The sequence below is a fragment of the Oryx dammah genome, unplaced genomic scaffold, assembly GCF_014754425.2.
Source record: "Oryx dammah isolate SB20612 unplaced genomic scaffold, SCBI_Odam_1.1 HiC_scaffold_27, whole genome shotgun sequence".
Classification (NCBI taxonomy): domain Eukaryota; kingdom Metazoa; phylum Chordata; class Mammalia; order Artiodactyla; family Bovidae; genus Oryx; species Oryx dammah.
This window is the reverse complement of record NW_024070211.1, coordinates 113,854,081-113,874,274: the sequence shown is the minus strand read 5'-3', so window position 1 is coordinate 113,874,274 and position 20,194 is coordinate 113,854,081. Positions and strand designations below refer to the sequence as shown.

At 38.5% G+C, this 20,194-nt stretch overlaps 1 protein-coding gene across 2 annotated transcripts in view; it reads left to right on the top strand.

Annotated features, from left to right (window-relative positions):
• Positions 1-20,194, top strand: part of CHN1 (chimerin 1) — a 205,669-nt gene that overhangs the window by 160,518 nt on the left and 24,957 nt on the right. The gene's annotated exons all lie outside the window — the stretch shown is intronic.

The window sequence follows — 20,194 nt, the reverse complement described above, 5'->3', positions numbered from 1 at the left end:
TGGTAGTTCTATGTTTAGTTTCTTAAGGAACCTCCATACTGTTCTCCAGTGTCTGTACCAGTTTACATTCCTACCAGCAGTGTACATAAGGGTTCCCTTTTCTACGCACTCTTTCCATTTATTGTTTGTAGACTTTTTTGATGATGGCCATTCTGAATGGTATGAGGTGATAGCTCATTGTAGTTTTGATTTGCATCTTCTAATAAATTAGCAGTGTTGAGCATCTTTTCATGAGCCTCTTGACCATCTGTATGTCTTCTTTGGAGAAATGTCTACTTAGGTCTTCTGCCCATTTTTTAAATTGAGTTGCTTATTTTTTTATATTGAGCTGTATGAGCTATTTGTATATTTTGGAAATTAATGCCCCAGTCGCATCAAATATTTTCTCCTATTTTGTGGGTTATCTTTTTGTTTATGGTTTCCTTTGCTTTGCGAAAGCTTTTGACTTTAATTAGGTCCCTTTTGTCTATTTTTGTTTTTCCATTAACCTAGGAGATGGATCAAAAAAAGATACTGCTTCATTTCATGTCGAAGAGTGTTCTGCCTATATTTTCCTCTAAGAACGTGCATTTTTCCATCCGTTTGTGTCATCTTCGGTTTCTTTCATCAGTGGCTTACAGTTTATGGAGTATAGGTCTTTTGCCTCCTTATAGTTTTCAGCATACAGTTAGATTTATTCCTAGGTATTTTATTCTATTTGATCTGTTGTTAAATGGGATTGTTTCTTTATTTCTTTCTGATCTTTCATTGTTAGTGTATAGAAATGCAACAGATTTGTGTATTTATTTTGTATCCTGCAACTTTACCAAATTCATTGATGAGTTCTGGTAATTTTCTGGTAGCATCTTTAGGATTTTCTATATATAGTACCATGTCATTGGCAAACAGTGACAGTTTTACTTCTTTTTTTCCAGTTTGGATTCCCTTTGTTTATTTTTCTTCTTTGATTGTCATGGATAGGACTTTCAAAACTATGTTGAAAAGTGGTGAGAGTCAATATCCTTGTTTTCTACTAATCTTACAGGAAATTCTTTCAGCTTTTCACCATTGAGAATGATATTAGCTGTAGGTTTGTCACATATAGCCTTTATTATTTTGAGGTATGTTCCCTCTGTGCCCACTTTCTGGAGAGCTGTTATCATAAATGGGTGTTGACTTTTGTCAAAAGCCTTTTCTGCATCTATTGATTTGATCATATCGTTTTCTTCAGTTTGTTGATGTGGTGTTATCACATTGATTCACAAATCATCCTCATCCTTGTCCGCCTGAGCTAAATCTCACTTGATCGTGCTATGTGATCCTTTTAATGTATTGTTGGACTTGGATTGCTATATTGAGGATTTTTGCATCTATGTTCATCAGTGATATTGGCCTATAAGTTTCTTTTTCGAGTGTTATTTTTGTCTGGTTTTGATATCAGGGTGATGGTGGCCTCATAGAATGAGGTTGGGAATATTCCTTCCCCTGCAGTTTTTTGGAACATCTCAGACGGTTAGGTGTTAACTCTTTAAGTGTTTGATAGAATTCACCTGTGAAGCCATCTCATCCTGGACTTTTGTTTCTTGGGATCTTTTAAATCACAGTTTGAGTATGTGATTGGTCTGTTCATATTTTCTGTTTCTTCCTGAGTCAGTCTTAGGAGATTATACCTTTCTAAAAATTTGTTCTTCTAGGTTGTCCATTTTATTGGCTGGCATATAGTCGCTTGTAGTAGTCTCTTAGGATCCTTTGTATTTCTGTGATGTCCATTGAAACTTTTTTTTTTCCATTTCTAATTTTATTGATTTGATCCCTCTTCCTTTTTTTTTTTTTTCTTGGTGAGTCTGGCTAAAGGCTTAAGTTTATCTTTTCAAAGAACTAGCTTTTAATTTCATTGATCTTTTATTTCTTTATAATTTCTTTCCTTCTTCTAACTTTAGTGCGGGGGGCATTGTTCTTTTTTGTCTCGTTGCTCTTAGTGTAAGGTTAGGTTGTGTATTTGTGATTTTTCTTGTTTCCTGAGGTAAGATTGTATTGCTGTTATGCACTTCCCTCTTAGAACTGCTTCTGCTGTCTCCCATGGGTTTTGGGTGGCCATGCTTTTTGGTTTCCATTTGTCTCTAGGCGTTTCTTTGGTTTCCTCTTTGATTTCTTCAGTGATCCATTGATTGTTTAGTAGCATATTGTTTAGCCTCCACATGTTTGTGTTTTTTACATTTTTCCCCCCTTCAGTTGATTTCTAATCTCATAGTGTTGTGGTAGGAAAAGATGCTTGATATGATCTTTAATCTTAAATTTATCAAGGCTCACTTTGTGGTCCAGTGTGTGATCTGTCCAGAATATTCCATGTGTACTTCGGAATGTGTATTCTGCTGCTTTTGGTTAGAATGCCCTATAAATATCAAGTCCGTCTGGTCTAATGTGTCATTTAAAGCCTGTGTTTTCTTATTGATTTTCTGTCTGGATGATCTGTCCATTGATGAAATTGAGGTGTTGAAGTCCTCCACTCACTATTACTGTGTTACTGTCGATTTCTCCTTTTATGGTTGTTAGCATTTGCCTTATATATTGAGGTGCTCCTGAGTGTATATATATTTAAAATTGTTATATCTTCTTCTTGGATTGATCCCTTGATCTTTATAGTGTCCTTCCCTGTCTCTTGTAACAATCTTTAAAGTCTGTTTTGTCTGAGGATTGCTATTCCAGCTTTCTTTTGATTTCTATTTGCATGGAATACCTTTTCCATCCCCTCACTTTGTCTCTATGTGTCCCTGTATCTGAAATGGTTCTCTTATAGACAGCATATATATGGGTCCTGTTTTTGTATCCATTTAGCCAGCCTGTGTCTTTGGTTGGAGCATTTAATCCATTTACATTTAAGGTAGTTATTGAAATGTATTGGGTTGGCCCAAAAGTTCATTCTGAGTTTCCATAAGATCTTATGGAAAAGCATGAGCAAAATTTTAGGCCAACTCATATGTTCCTTTTGTCATTCTTTTTTTTTTTACTCAAAGGATACTTGCTTTACAGAATTGTGTTGGTTTCTGCCAGACTTTAACATGAATCAGCCGTAAGTATACGTATGTCTCCTCCCTCTTAAACCGTCCACCCACTCCCCTCCCAGTCCCGCTCCTCAGATTGTTGCAGAGCTCAACTCAGGTTTGAGTTCCAAGTCATACAACAAATTCCCATTGCCTATTGCCATTCTTAATTTTTTGGATTTGGTTTTGTAGGTGTTTTTTCTTCTTTTCTTCTTTTGCTCTCTTATGACTTGATGACTAACTTTAGTGTTGTGTTTGGATTCCTTTTTTGGTTTTGTGTATCTAGTGTAGATTTTCAGTTTGCAGTTACCATGAGGTTTTGATACAGCAGTCTGTAAAGAAACAAGATTGTTTTAAGTTGCTGGTCTTTTAATTTCAAATGCATTTCCAATGTCCTGTATTTGTGCTCTCCTCTCCTCACAATTGCTGGTTTTGATATATTTGTGTGCAGATAATTTCTTTCCCTTACTATGTGTTTGCCTTTACCAGTGAGCTTTTCCATTTGTAATTTTTCATTTCTAGTTGTGGCCTTTTCTGCCTAGAAAAGTAATAAGTTCCTTTAGCGTTTGTTGCAAAGCTGGTCTGGTGATGCTGAATTCTATCTTTTGCTTGTCTGTAAAGCTTTTCATTTCTCCATCAAATCTGAACAAGAGCCTTGCTGGATAGAGTATTCTTGGTTGTAGCTTCTTTCCTTTCATCACTTTAAATATCTCATGCCACTCCCTTCTGGCCTCCAGAGTTTCTACTGAGAAATCAGCTGATAACTTACAAGGGAACTCCCATAAAGTTATTTGTTGCTTTTCCCTTGTTGCTTTTAATGTTCTTTGTCTTTTTATCAATTTGATTACTATATGTCTTGGTGTGTTCTTCCTTGGGTTTATCCTATATGGGACTCTGTACTTCTTGGACTCAGCCAATCTCACAGCATTTATTAAAAAACTGTTTCATATTAAAGACTTAGATATAAGCCCTGAAACTAAAAATCTAGAAGATGGAAACATAGAGGAAAATGTTTTTGACATTGGTTTTGGCATTGATTATTTACATATAGCCCCAAAAGCACAGGTAGCAAAAGCAAAAAATAGATAAGTAGAAACTTTTGCACAATAAAGGTAACAGTCAACAGAGTGAAAAGGCAACCTATGGATTAAGAAAACATTGACATTTGCAAATCATGTATCTGGCAAGAGGTTAACATCCAAACTATATAGGGACGTCATACCAAAAAACTCATTTCAGAAATGAGGAGAAGACCTGAATAGACCTTTCTCAAAAGATAGACAAATGGTCAACAGCTGTATGAAGAGGTGCTCAGCATCACCGATCATCAGGGAAATACAAATCAAAACAAGATACATCATCTCATACCTGTTAGAATGTCTGTTGTCAAAAAGACAAATAACCAACGTAGGAGAGGGTGTAAAGGAACCCCTTATACACTGTTGATGGGAATGTAAATTGTTAGTGCATTACGACCCAGCAGCAGGTTGCCTTTTTACTCTGTTGATTTCTCTTGCTGTGCAGAAGATTGTTAGATATAGTCTCACTTGCCTATTTTTGCTCTTGTTCTTTTCAAATTTGGCGAGAGATATGGAAGTTTGTCTTTCTTGGAGACTATTAGTGGAATTTCTTAGGAGTCCTATTTCTTTTATGGGATTAAAAAACAAAGTATTAGTAATTTAGCATTTAGGGAGAACTTTGCAAGTTTGTTTTCACTAGGAGGCTGTTAGTGAAACACATTAGGTGTACTTTGTCTTTTATGAAATTAAAAGCCAAATAATTTAAAAACAAAACAAGCTTTTAAAATGTTAAGGTTGCCACTTTCAAACACCTTGAGGAGGAGCCTGGCACTCTTTCTCTGTCACCAGAACCCATCCTAGTTCTTATTTTCAACCAGTATCCTAATTTGAGACCCTCTGTCAGAGAGCTGCATCTAATGCAGTATTGATTATTTCCATCCTGTCTGCCTGTGCTGTTGACAGTATTTTAGAAAACATGATTTCTCCAAAATGTTTCCTAAAGTGGAGAATCAGCCTGGCATATGACTCTCAACACAGTAACAAGTTAAGGATGTAAATCCTTAGGAAGAACACACAATTTTGAAAAGTCACCTCCTCTAGAATTCTTTTCTCTTAGTACTTTAGTTTTTGCCCACATAGTAATCTAATCTTCAAGGATTTGGGACATGTTCATGCTTTATAGGCAACTTTTTATAGTCGTTTGTGTCATATATCCATCCCCCTCGCCCCCAGAGTTAATTTAGGATTAAGTCTTAATTCTGTTCATGTGTAATATTTCATATCTCTGTTTTCTACAGCCTTAACACATTATACTTTTCTTCATTTTCTTTGTGGCCCACTGTATCAACATTCCTTGGGAGACAGTCTAATAGTGAAGCCTATTGTGGCTTTAATAAAATAATCAAAGTTTATGCTTGAGGAATATGTACATGTCATAACATCTTCTCTATATCTCAGTACAGTTATTACCCTTATTAGTTAGCATTCATTATTCTTATGTAACAGTATATAGCCCAAAATATCATTGCCCAAAGGGCAGAGAGAACAGACACATAGACACAAAAGAAATGGAATAGAAATCTAGGAAAGATCTTTTTGAGTGAAGAGAGCACATGCAGGTATTGATTTTCCTTGCTTAGATATTTTACCACAGCACTACTGATAGCTGAGAAACCACTACAGATTATTTTCCAATAAATAACATACCAATAGCTTTTTTTTTTTTTCAGGCTTACTAACCTCTCACCTAAAATTACATTAATATTCTTTCTGCTGCTAGAATAGGAAAGATAAAAAGAAAAGGGGAAAGGGACTTTCAAGAGTCTTCTCCAACACCACAGTTGAAAAAAAAAAGAAAAGGGGAAATAGCCCACTGGCGGTACACTCCTGAAGAAAATAATCAACTGCTTATTTTCTTTATGTGTGTATTTTGTAGGGAGCAAAAGTAGAACCGGGTGTGTTTTTAAAGTGTTATCCAGACATAGAAGTTGAAAAGAATACATTCATTTTTAGGTCATGGGAGCCAGAGGATTCTTGAATGTCCTCCAGTCTGTTGCAGTGGAGATGACATTTTTGGCTATGTGAATGGATTTGCCCAAATCAGGCCTGAATGTGAGGTTCATTCTTTCTCTTTTGTAGAACTCCTGTGTTTGGAGTCCTAGCCCTTACGTGTTCCACACCCTGATGGCTGCTTGTGGCTCTGCCCTGCAGGCTCGCACAGTGTGTTCATAAAGAGAAGATCCACCTCTCAGAGGCCTGTAATTTTGCTTTCACAGTTTGCTATTACAGCACATTGCTCCACCATTGTATGATGTTGCTTCAGTGTGTCTTTTTAGAAATCCACTTGGAACCCAAACTGATATTTACCATTTGAAAGGACAGATGGGAGGCTTTCCATCCAAGTGTCAGAAAGCCCAACCGATGCTCTCTGAGGCAAAGTGGGAAATTACTGGCTCACATAGTAGGAAAAGTCCAGTGTTACTTGAAGGTATCCCTTGGCCCAGGGCTTAAAATGCTACCAGGACTCTGTCACCCAGTTCTGTCTTCATTTTTAGGCTCCCTCTGGTGACAAGACGGCTGGCAGAGGTTCCTGCTCTGTATATGCTCAGATTCTAGTCAGCTGCTTAAATACTATTTGAGCAAAGGGTCTAGGCTTGGCAGGCATTCACCCAATTATCTTATATGCCCATCTCTGAACCAGTAGCTCTGGTTCAAGAGACTAGAATATGCTGATTGGCTTGGATCTAGGTCACATACCTTCTGCTGGAGCTGGGGATAGGGTCGGCTCCATACAGTTCACGTGGGTTGAAAACTATTAGCCAAAGACAAGACGTTTATTCTGCATGGCTGAAAAATAAGAAATGCCCATTACAACATTAAATGACAAATGAAATCACCAGTTACAAGATCCTAGTGTACAGCTCACTGAATATAATATTAATGTAACACTTGGCTGATAGAAGTGCACATGTAGAACATGAGGGTAAAAGAATCCAGAAGCAGTTCAGCCTATAGAAAGGGCATTGAGGATTGCTGATTAGGTTAATGCCATTTGACATGTGTTGAAATGGATGCCCAGAAAAGTCGCAGGTTCAAGCTCACGTGAAAGATCAGTTTTAGACTCAAGAACATAATCTCAACTCCCACTTTCAGCCATGATGAAAGAAATAGATATACCTTCCCATCTTATACAACTAGCAAACCATAAAAAGTATACAAAACAACAGTCAGACCTTGAACAACAGGTATTACAGTTCTGTGATACCTAAAGAAGGAACACAAGCAAGGTGAGTCTTAAGATTGCTCTCACTCACTGCGTGAAGGCAGTGTCCAGGCCACAGCACATGGAGGGGAAATCCTCTGGTCTAACCAAGTTGAGGACACAGACTGGAGTTTGGCAAGACAAAGAAGCTAAAATTTGGGGGGCAGAGTACCTGGGGGACAGAGCTGTACTCAGAGCTCTGCAGTTCTGCATAGGTGTCTTCATGAGTCTTTTGAGTGAGTGCTTATCTACACCTGCATGAGAAGAAACTATCAGAAAAGCACCAGAAAGCAGCAGGCTGAATAATTACCGAAATTCACCCTAGGCTGAACGTAGTTTTGCCCACCTGAGAGTAGAAGTGGAAAGACATCATAATAGATGAGGCATTGTTTTACAAGTCCTCAGAATGGTATCATCTTAGTAGCATGATTACTTTAGCAGTAGACTAGAGGCTGCAGTGAGGAAAGAAAGGGAAGCTGCTTAAAACAATCCAAACGGAATCTCTAGAGATAAAAAAAAATGCCTGAAATTTAGAGTACACTGGATGGTGTTAATAGCGTACTAGGTAGCAGAGAAGACGAAGATTATTGAACCAGAAGACACAGCAATAAAAATATCCAAAATGGAGGACAGAGACCCGGGGCAGGGGGTCGGGGCACAGCCTCAGAGACCAGTGGGACAATATCAATCTACCTTAGGTGTGACTGGAGTCAGAAGATGCAATGGTAGGAGGTCACGGGATAAAACTATAATTACCAAGAATTGTGTAAATTTGATGAAAACCCACAGATCCAAGAAGTGCTATGAGCACCAAATAGAAAAAACGTGAAAACAGCACTAGGCGCATCATAATCAAACTGCTGAAAACCAGTGCTAAAGAGAAAATTGTAAGAGCAGCAGAGAAACAAAGAGGAAACCAGGTTATGGGTAAGAAGTTTCCTTCCTAAAGTGGTACTCTGCTTCAGCCTGATGGTGAAGTTTTAATCCCTTACATATGGTAAAATATATAAAAGATGTCTCTAGGCTCTAGAAATTAAACATGTGTTTGGTTTCTCTTGAATTGTATTTTCACATTCCAGTTTCATTATGTATTTGTAGTTTTATGGTTTTATAGGACCTTAAATATGCACACTCGGAAATAGAATGTACATTTTTTTAAAAGAAGAGGTTAACATCTTTAAAGATTATTTCAGTGTAGGAAAAATATGTCAACAGAAGAAGCGTATTTTGCTTTGTCACTAGTACTGCATAGACGGAGGAGCCTGGTCGGCTATAGTCCATGAGGTCTCAAAGAGTCCGACACGACTGAGCAACTTCACTTTCACTTCACTAGTTCTGTTGGGAACTGGGGAGAATACATACAGATGCTGAAAGACAGCAAAATTCCCATCAGTAACAATGCAAAACAATGGAATAACATCTTTAAAGTGCTCAACAATAATAATAAAACTATATTCTAGAATACTATATTCCACAAAAAATCTTTCAAATATGAAGACAAAATATTTTTTAAACAACAACAACAAAAAAACCTGAGTGATTCCATCACCAAGAGACCTATAAGCATGTTAAAGGAAGTTCTGCAGACAAAAGAAAAATAATACCAGATGGAAATTTAGGTCTGTACAAAACAATAAAGAATGCCAGAAATAGTAAACATGTAGGTAAGTGTAAAAATATGTTTTTCCATCATTTTAGTGTTTTTTTGAAAAATTAATTTACTGTTTAAAGCAAAAGTAGTAATATGTAATTTGCACAAGTAACACCAATAACAATAGCATAAAGTATCGGGTTGGAAAGTGTAAATGTATTGTGAGATACACTATACATGAGGGGGTATAATATTGTTTGAAGGTAGACTATAATATTGTTAAAGATGTATATGGTAAACCTTAGAACAAACTCTAAAGAATAAAACAGTTATAAGCTAATAGTGTAGACAGAATGCATTCATAAAAAGTATGCAAGAAAAAAAAATCCAAATGAAATATATAGAAAACAAAAGCTAGATGACAATTTAAAGCCAATTTTATTGAGAACTACACTAAATGGAACTAAACTACACACTCCATTAAAAGAGAGAGGTTGTTGTCAAATTGGATTTAAAAACCAAGATGCAACTATATTCTATCCACAAGAAACCCACTTTAAAGAGACTGAGAAATAAAAAGATGCATCATATAAACAGTAATTCAAAGAAAGTTCAAATGGCTATACTTAAACATAGCAGCTTTTAGAACAAGAAGTATTATTGGCAGTAAAAAGGGTAAAATTCATCAAGAGGACATAGTTTAAAATTTATATGCACCTAATATCAGAGATTCACAATACGTAAAGCAGCAGCTGAAAAGTGAGATGGGCAGATCCACAATTACAGATGGAGATCTCTGCACTTCTGTCACAGTGATGGGTCAGACAGACAAATGGAACAAATGTAAAATCAGTAAGGATTTAGAAGACTTGAACAACAGTATCAAACGTGGTATTTGCAGAATATTCTACTTGGCAACAGCAGAATACACAAACTATTCAAGTGAACATGAAAGATTTACCAAGATAGACAATATTCTGGGCCATAAAACAAGTGTCAATAAATATAAAAGGATTAAAATCATATAAAGCCTATTAAATTCAAAATCTGAAAATGTTTCCACATGTTTAGAAATTAAACACTTACTATTAAATAACTCATGAATTAAAGAAGTGATCATAGGAACATTAGAAATATTTTAGCCTGAATAAGAGGAAAACTACAACATACCAAAATTCTTGGAATGTAGCTAAAATAGTGCTTAAATTGAACTTTGTACCATTAAATGCTTATTTTGGGGGAAAAAGGTCAAATTAATTAGCTAAACTTTCACCTTCAGTTCAGTCGCTCAGTCATGTCTGACTCTTTGCGACCCCATGAATCGCAGCACGCCAGGCCTCCCTGTCCATCAGCAACTCCTGGAATTCACTCAAACTCAGGTCCATCGAGTTGGTGATGCCATCCAGCCATCTCATCCTCCGTCATCCCCTTCTCCTCCTGCCCCCAATCCCTCCCAGCATCAGAGTCGGAGGTGGCCAAAGTACTGGAGTTTCAGCTTTAGCATCATTCCTTCCAAAGAACACCCAGGGCTGATCTCCTTTAGAATGGACTGGTTGGATCTCCGTGCAGTCCAAGGGACTCTCAAGAGTCTTCTCCAACACCACAGTTCAAAAGCATCAATTCTTCGGCACTCAGCTTTCTTCACAGTCCAACTCTCACATCCATACATGACCACTTTTGAAAAACCATAGCCTTGACTAGATGGACCTTTGTTGGCAAAGTAATGTCTCTGCTTTTCAATATGCTATCTAGGTTGGTCATAACTTTTCTTCCAAAGAGTAAGTGTCTTTTAATTTCATGGCTGCAGTCCATGGAGCCCAAAAAGATAATCTGACATTGTTTCCACTGTTTCCCTATCTATTTGCCATGAAGTGATGGGACCAGATGCCATGATCTTCATTTTCTGAATGTTGAGCTTTAAGCCAACTTCTTCACTAGCAAGAGAGTTCCAGAAAAACATCTACTTCTGCTTTATTGACTATGCCAAAGCCTTTGACTGTGTGGATCACAATAAACTGTGGAAAATTTTGAAACAGATAGGAATACCAGACCACCTGACCTGCCTCTTGAGAAATCTGTATGCAGGTCAGGAAGCAACAGTTAGAACTGGACATGGAACAACAGACTGGTTCCAAATAGGAAAAGGAGTCCGTCAAGGCTGTATATCGTCACCCTGCTTATTTAACTTATATGCAGAGTACATCATGAGAAACGCTGGGCTGGAAGAAACACAAGCTGGAACTTTCACCTTAGGAAACTAGAAAAAGAAGACCCAATTAACCCAATAGAAAAACAATAGAGAAAATTTGGATCTCTTTTACTAGAGCTTTAAAAAGAGTTTGAACTACATAGTTTAAGAATTTTTTGTGCATTTTAGTGAAACCTTTTCCAGGTGATTAGAGGAATACTCTATTCATAATAAAACAACAAACTTCTTCAGGTGACATTTTTACAACTATAAGCCAAAGAGAAATTGAAACCTGGCTTTGAGGAACTGTGACTATTAGTACAGACTTGGCTTTGAGAAATTGTGGATCATAAGATAATGTGTATTAGTCTGAGCTTTTTTGTCTCTTAGTGTTCAGTTTACATTCTATAATGTGGTGTAGAGATTATCTGTCACTCAGCTGTGGATGGTACAGTGGTTTTTATTGCACAACCTAGTTGATTCATTTATTGTATTTTCCTATTATCCTTTCATAATATGACTTTAGGAGATTGATATTTTGAAGTGTTGATTTACTGTGTTGATTTTTCCCTACTGATATTTAAATGCAACATTAGTCCACGTAATGAAACTAAACTTTCAAAGTAGAAGTGTTTTAGGTATGGTGTTCAACATTTTAAAACTTTTTAACCATAGTTCAGAGACAAAGCTCTCATTAGAGCTCCTATAAAAAGAAATTAAAAGAAATTTGCTTCTGAAACTTGAAAAACAGCTAAACATTAAATTATAGGTTCTATAATGCTTTAAACACCCATATTTTAGAATGGAAAGTTTTTAAATTATTGGGTGATATTTATTGTTATATCATTTATTACGCAAACTTCACCTTGTAATGTGATAAATAAAATAAATGCCTTGAGTAGTTTGGTGTTTCCACTGCCTGATTCCTGGATTTCAAGTTGATGGCTCTGTGTAAGGGGCCAGTGTGACAGCTTAGAACATTGACACCAGAAACTGTGTTTGTATTTTAGCACTAATGAAATTGTATATGAGCCTAAGTTGGAGAAGGCAATGGCAACCCACTCCAGTACTCTTGCCTGGAGAATCCCAGGGACGGAGGAGCCTGGTAGGCTGCAGTCCATGGGGTCGCTGAGAGTGGGGCATGACTAAGCAACTTCACTTTCACGTTTCACTTTCATGTTTCACTTTCATGCACTGGAGAAGGAAATGGTAACCCACTCCAGTATTCTTGCCTGGAGAATCCCAGGGACAGAGTAGCCTGGTGGGCTGCCGTCTATGGGGTCACACAGAGTTGGACACGACTGAAGCAGCTTAGCAGCGTGAGCCTAAGCAAGTTCACTTGTCTGTACCACATTAACTCAGCTGTAGTTTTAGAGATATTTCTCCCTCACTGGGATAGTGTTGATGTGGAAAGATAGATCATGAAGGAAGCCATAAAGAAATTTAAACTTTGTTAACAAGGCCCAAGAGGGTGACAGAGGATGAGATGGTTAAATAGCATCACCAACTCAATTGACATGAATTTGAGCAAACTCTAGGAGATAGTGAAGGACAGGGAAGCCTGGTGTGCTGCAGTCCATGGGGTCGCAGAGAGTTGGACATGACTTAGCAGCTGAACGACACCAAGACCCTGTATAAGATTGTGGTGAATGGACTATGTGAACAGAATTGATAATACATTATTTTTTCTGTACATGCTTATGTTTAAAGAACTGTTTTATATAGCAGTTAATAAAAATCATTTGTATGTTTTACATGTGGGAGCAGAACTAAATTATTAATAGTGTCCTGATAATTGTCCCACTAGTAAAGCATGGCTAGTGTTGTTGTGACCATGTTACGTTAGCTTTTGCCTGTAGTTATTTCTCATATTTAGGGGGATACCACTGATTTGTGATATGACCAAGGTATGTCCAGGAGTCTCATGACACCTCCCTCACTTCTGAACAGTTTTCTCACTCTTGAAACCTTAGGTTACTGAGTTTCCTGTCCTTTGTCCTCCTTTTCATAGGGATACGTACCTCTGACAGTATTAACTGCTTGTGTGGTGAAGTGAGTACCTCACAGCCCCTGCACGATCATGGGTAGTAGCCAGCTGTGGACGCTGTTAGCACCTGGACAGCTGGCAAAGGGGACATTTGTCCAGTGCTTCCATGCACCCAGGACCCCCTTGAGGTTGGCCAGAGGCTGTGCCCCTCCTCCTATACCAGGCACCCTCCAGCCCCAAGCACTGCTTGAGGCCATATTTCAGCATGTGCTCCAGGCACTCCTTCTGCCTTTCGTGCCCTGGGCACCACCCTACACTAGAACAAGTCGGGGAGGCATGGCCAGCGCCATGCCAGTGCTGCTGGCTTCAGTTCAGTCGCTCAGTTGTGTCCGACTCTTTGCAACCCCATGAATCGCAGCACGCCAGGCCTCCCTGTCCATCACCAACTCCCGGAGTTCACTCAGACTCACGTCCATCGAGTCGGTGATGCCATCCAGCCATCTCATCCTCTGTCGTCCTCTTCTCCTCCTGCCCCCAATCCCTCCCAGCATCAGAGTCTTTTCCAATGAGTCAACTCTTCGCATGAGGTGGCCAAAGTACTGGAGTTTCAGGCTGGCTTAACCATACCCAAACCTTACTGTTTGGTATAGCGTTCTCCTGAAGATTGTTAAGATTACTCAAAGTTTAAATAACAAGGCAAGAAGTACTGCTCTGATATTAAAAGAAAAAAGTGTTAGTTGCTCAGTTGTGTTCCATTCTTTGTGACCCCATAGACTGTAGCCTGTCAGGCTTCTCTGTCCTTGGGATTCTTCTCCAGGCAAGAATACTGGAGTAGGTAAATAGCTATTCCCTTCTCCAGGGGATCTTCCTGACCCAGGGATCAAACCCAGGTCTCTTGCATTGCAGGCAGATTCTTTAGCACTAAGCCACCAGGAAGCTATGATACTAAAAATACTCCTATTTTTAAGTTCCCCCTCCCTACCTTTTTTTTTTTTTTTCCTGCAGGGTACCTGTGTACAGTTTTAAGTGTTTGTTGCTAATGATAATAACCAATGTTCTACAGTCTAGTCTCATTATTGAGTATCAATCAAAATATACCTTAACCACAAAGAAGTCAAATTTGGACCAAAATTCTAAATCCCAAACCTTTTGGATCAAAATTAAGCCATCTCAGTAAGACTAAAATTGGCTACTTAAAAGAGTACATTCAGCTGCCCTAAAGATAAAAATGAAAAAAAAAAAAAAAAAGCCTTTCATGCCCAGCTGCCTGCCTACCTACATTCCTTTCGTTTTGATTTTGATCATCTGTTCTCTCCCTTCGTTGCCTAATATCACACTGGAGAACTGACTCATCAGAGCCTCCCAAATGAAGAGCGGCAGCTGAAATGTCATTCCCACCTTTCCAGGCAAAATTTCATTTCCCCTAATGTTCTTATCGCCTCCAACATAGTTTATATTTGCAGCAGTCTTTGCAGGCGCTCTCCTTGGCTGTTTGCATTCATGCTTATTTCTAGAGGTAGTGTTATGGCTTGGGAGGAATAATGAAGATGTGATTTTTTCTTTCTCTTGCCATAGCATAGAATTCTTTTCTGCTGTTTCTGTTACTGACATTCAAGCTGGAGATGTGAACGTCAGAAACCTGAGAAGCAGGCGTGCTGGTTTTCTCATGGAAACCAGGGTTCGGGTTAATGTGACGGTAGGCCCAGTTGAGAACCGCTTCAGTTTTTATCTAGATTGATACCCAGGAGACACAGGACCCTTGGCCTGTGCCATGTGGACCCCCTCAGGAGCCCACCCATCTCACTCCCTGTCTCCTTTTCAGCCTGTTTCTGACCGTTACCCACCCTGTGACAGACTCCGTTGGGTCCACTAGTTAATACAGTCTTTCATCTTCATTTTTAAGGTGATTGATGTGAGAGGAGGTATTCACAGGTGCGAGCAATCTCAGATGCCATGGTAATAAAGTTGTCTTTTTTCCAGGTGCAAGAGAAGAGGTCCTTAAAACAAGTTGCTCTGCCCTTTGTTCATGGCAGTATAATTCATGCCATGTACTGTGTCACTTTCATTTGTCAAGATGTACCAAAAGCTTTGGAGGTGGCCTAGAAAAAAATACCTGTGGCCAAGTTAAAAGGTAGCTTTCCTCAGGACCATCTCTGACCTCACTAACACTGTTACATGCTGACGCTGATTGGGATCAAAACATTCCCCCAAGGAATCCGTTTTTTACAAATTAATCAAGTGATTGGTTTAAATAACCAAAAGGAAGAAACAGTGCCATTTATAAAGGAATTGGTTATTTTCCCACCTTATAAAGCCAGCGTATGTCATTAAGGTCATACGGTACACAACAGAAGCTGAGGTGGCCTCTGCTTATAAGAAACAGTAAATAGAGACTAAAGAATGTTATAGAATAAAGCATGACGCTACCAACACATTCTTTTTCACAGGACCAATACCCCTCAGCCTTAGCTATAAGAAACACAGCCAAGGAACCAGAAGTTTGGTGGGTTGGTTTGGTTTGTTAATGCCTTCAAGAGGAAGATAGGTGATAAATTTTCTTGATCTACGTCCAGTGCTAGCAAAGTTACCTTATCAGATTTCCAGGTTTACAACTAAGAATTAGTGGTGGGAAAAGGGTTAGGAAGAGAGAAGAAGAGCTGACAGCCTTGGAGAATAAGAAGAGACAGGAAAACTAAAACACAGACTTATATAAACATAAAAATCTGGGACAATTTACAAAAATTCCCTAAAACAATTACACATGGAAAATGTCACTTAATGAGTATCTGTTCGTTGTGTTATGAAGACGTCAGTAATCTTGAGTCCCTGAGTGCTGACCTGTGCGGATGTCTAAGAGCGTTTGCTGTATACTACAGGGCATCTCAGGCATAAGCCGTTCTCTTTGATAACCTCGCGCTTGCCTGAGCGCCTTGTGAACCACTCAGGCCTCCTTTCTTCCAGATTCCAGCCTAGCTCTCTCTTAGCATACTCCAAAGCAGAAAGAACCTCCAAGATGCAACTTTTGACCTTTTAATTATTGTATTTTGAATGTCCGTTTCTGATTAAATCGTTCTGAGACTGGTCGTCAGAATACAACCGTATCTGGTAAGCAGAATTATCTGCAGGTGTCGGTGCCCTGGAGCTTCTCTGCAGGCGTAACGAGGGCCCTGTTTCTGAACAGAACAACTGGAAATCATGCAACTACTCTAAGTTGTACAGTTTGTACAGTTGACTTGTTAAAGGTATCTTTTTTTGAATCAGTAAAATATGTGATATAAACATCACTGCTAATGTAAAACTGCATTTAAATAAAACATTCAGATAAAGCTCAAGAAACACAGTCACCCTTTTTAAAAGAAAGTGTGCATCACTTTTTCTTTAATGCACTTTACACTGTTACAGTAGTGATATGATTATAATGCCATCCAGGAAAGAGGCTTGCTTTCAAGTACAGCAGCCCTTCTCTGAATTTCTGACCAGTTCCAGTTCCTATTCCCCACTTTTTCTAAACTTCATTTGCTTCATGACTGAACTTGCTTCCTAACACAACAGCAGCTACACCGTCGAGTATGAACTCCCTTAGCCTGCCAGGTCCCGGGCTCGCACCACTCCGGCCCTCACAGCCATCCTCTCCCCCTGACACTTGGCCCTCCCACCTCGGGGAAGGGGAAGAGTCGTTTGCTCTTACTCAGAGCTAGTCCCTCTGCCCTGGTCCCATCTCCACTGGGTGCCCTCAGGAAACTTACTCCAGGAGCTACCACCTCTGTCTCCATCCCTTCTGCTCTTCCACTCCCACCTCACTCCCAGACCTGTTCCTCTGCTTCTGGTCCATCCCCTGTTAATGCCATCTGCCCTCATCAGCAGGCCCCAAAGCCTAAGGCTTGGCCCCCGTCCTCCTCCTCTCCCTTGCCTGTGACTCAGTCCATTGCCAAGTCCTACTGACCTTGCCTCCTTGTACTCAGTCAGCACTGCCTGGGTTCAGGTGCAGGAATCTGTCACTTAATGTGTATCTGTTCGGCTGCCCTTATACTTTGCAGACACTTTCAGAAGAAGCTATTCATGTTATATTTAGCAGGAGAAACCTATGGTGAATTCCTTGAGCCAGTATTTTTAAAAATTTTTGTATATGTCATCACTTAATGTTTGTAAATGAATAAAAACGATTAATTCATGAATGATGTCCATTTGTTTTGATAACCTTTAGGAGGATCAAAGAGACACAAAGACTACAATATTCAGTTTTTACAAGTAGAGGCCAGTGTCATGGAGTCAGGAAAGTCAAAAAATTTAAGAAATAACAAGTTGTAGATAAAAAATTCAAAAGGAAATTCATTTAAATCCTGTTACACAAATACTAGTTTAGCAAGCTTCTGGTGCTTCAAGGCCTACTTCTAGAACCATTTCCTTGAGAGCTATATAACCTGCCTTACAAGTGGTTTAAGAAAACAAAATTAAAACCACCACCACCACTAAAACCAGCCCCAGGTGGCAAGATGCCTTTATAAAAACCTGTCCGAGAAGGAACTGAATCAAGAACAATTTCCTAAGGATTGCTTTCTGAGATGCATGTGTGCTCCCGATTAGAGAACATTGGGCCACTGGGACAGTGAATCTGTTTCTTCAGCATAGGTGGGATATGAAGAGATGTCACAAGGCTTTCAGAAGGCCACATTCACCACTGCTTTGTGAAGGCAAAGCAAGGAATTGGTTCTATAACATCTCAGTATCCAGCGCTGTTTGCCAAGAGCCCTTCTTTGTTCCCGTGCTTTATACACCAGTGGAATTTAAACACCTTTTATCATGAATAATGGCAGGTACAAAACCAGGACTTCTCCACTCTTCTAGTCCAATTTATTAACCTTACCAAGTTAAGTGAAACTGGATTATCCTGAGATTGCCTCTAAAAATAACTTCACAGTTCTATAGATATTTTGTGACTATATAACTTTTAAAATATGAGTCAGTGCTGTCTGTTTCACTCATTTGCCTCAGATTAAAAGCAAGATTGCATACTTTATCCAGTTTTATTCACTCAGAGGAACATAGGAAAAAACAAAGACATCAGACACTATCTCGATGTTAATCTTGGGCTCAGCTTCAGGAACTCCAGGAAATGCTTTCAGTTTGCAGGCTCTGAACATCATTAACAACCCAGAAGCAACTGTGTCTGCATTCCTGACACTTCCATAAAAAAAAATAGACAGGAATATGGCCTTTTTTTTTTTCCAAAATCAACACAAAGTTTTGTATTTGAGCTCACTTGGCAGCGACCAGAGCCACAAGTACATACCTGCTTGGAACAAACCCTGGGTTACTCACTGTTGCCTTAGATTGATATTTTGGCCAGCAGTAGTATTTTGAATTTTAATATACCATATTTCATTGATTCTACTACATGTTTTTGTTTTTTGTTTTTTTCATTTTAACATCTCTGAAATTGGGATGAAGCTTATAGTCAGTGGCATGCTATAAGTTAACTGGTGATTTCTCTACGTGGAATATATGTATCTTACATTCAGGGTAAGTCTTACGTTCAGTGGCATCTTAAGTTTGAAGTTTAGATATATATTTGCATCAGTCTTAAAAATCACTTACCAATAAACAAGTGAGACCTAATTAAACTTAAAAGCTTTTGCACAGCAAAGGAAACCATAAACAAAATGAAGACAACATACATAAGAGGAGAAAATATCTGCGAATGAAGTGACCGACAAAGAATTAATTTCCAAAATATACCAACAGCTCATACAGCTCTATCAAAAATAAATAATCCAATCAAGAACTAGGCAGAGGACCTAAATAGACCTTTCTGCAAAGAAGAAATACAGATAGCCAAAACACATATGAAAAGATGCTCAACATTGCTGATTATTAGAGAAATACAAATCAAAGCTACAGTGAGGTACCACCTCACCCAGGTCACTCACTAGCATCCTTAAAATGTCTATAAACAATAAATACTGGAGAGGGGTTAGAGAAAAGGTGACCTTCCTATACTGTTGGTGGGAATGTAAATTGGTGCAGCCGCTATAAAGAATAGTATGGAGGTTCCTTAAAAATCTAAAAATAGAGCTACCATGTGACCCAGCAATCCCACTCCTGGGCATATATCTGGAGAAAACTGTAATTCAAAAAGATACAAGAATCCCAATGTTCACTGCAGTAGTATATGTACAATATCCAAGACATGGAAGCAAGTTAAATATCCATTGACAGGAATGGGTAAAGAAGATGGTACATGTTTATAGTGGGATACTACTCAGTCATAAAGAATGAAATAATGCCACTTGCAACAACATGGATGAACCTAGAGATTATCATATGATACCATGGATATGTGGAATCTAAAAAAAAGACACAAATGAATTTATTTCCAAAACAGAAACTCACAGACACAGAAAACAAATTTATGGTTACCAAAGGAGAAAGGGGGCCAGGAGAGAGAGAAATTAGGAGGCTGGGATTAACATGTACACACCACTATATATAAAATAGAAAACCAAGAAAAAGCAAAAACAAAGCAAAAAAAAAAAAACATTTGGTTTCTAAGATCAATTCAGTACATAAACAGAACAGTAAAGGTGACAATATTAGCTGTAATTTCATTGTTTGCAAATCAGATTGTCACACTGTGGTTTTGACTCTAGTATTACTATTGTCTGCTGGAGGAAATCATATATATAAGAAGTTATCTCAAGTAAATGTCATTGGTGCAGAGCAGTAACTTCCTTGTTCCTCTCCCTTCTAACCTGTTTCTTGAGTACATGTTCAGCCGATATTTGCTCAGAAGTCTTAAAGTGTTAATATTCAAGATTTTTTTTCCTTTATTCTTTAATGTTCAGGATTTGGATGTATTGTTTTTCTGTTCTACCAGTGTTTTTTTCATCTGGTTTAAGCTAGAATGGCTTCTCTTTCCTATGCATAAAGTCTATAGGTATCTTAGTGTTTGAATTCTTTGGGGGTTCCTTTCTTAGGGATAGAAGAATCTACTGCAGTAAGATTTTTATGAGCTGGGAAGATGAGTGAGTAATTACTGTGCTCAAACAGGGTTTCTGATTAACTGTAACTTCTGTAGCTTCTAAAATATATTTTCTTTGCTAACATAGTAAGTATCAAAATGGTTTTGA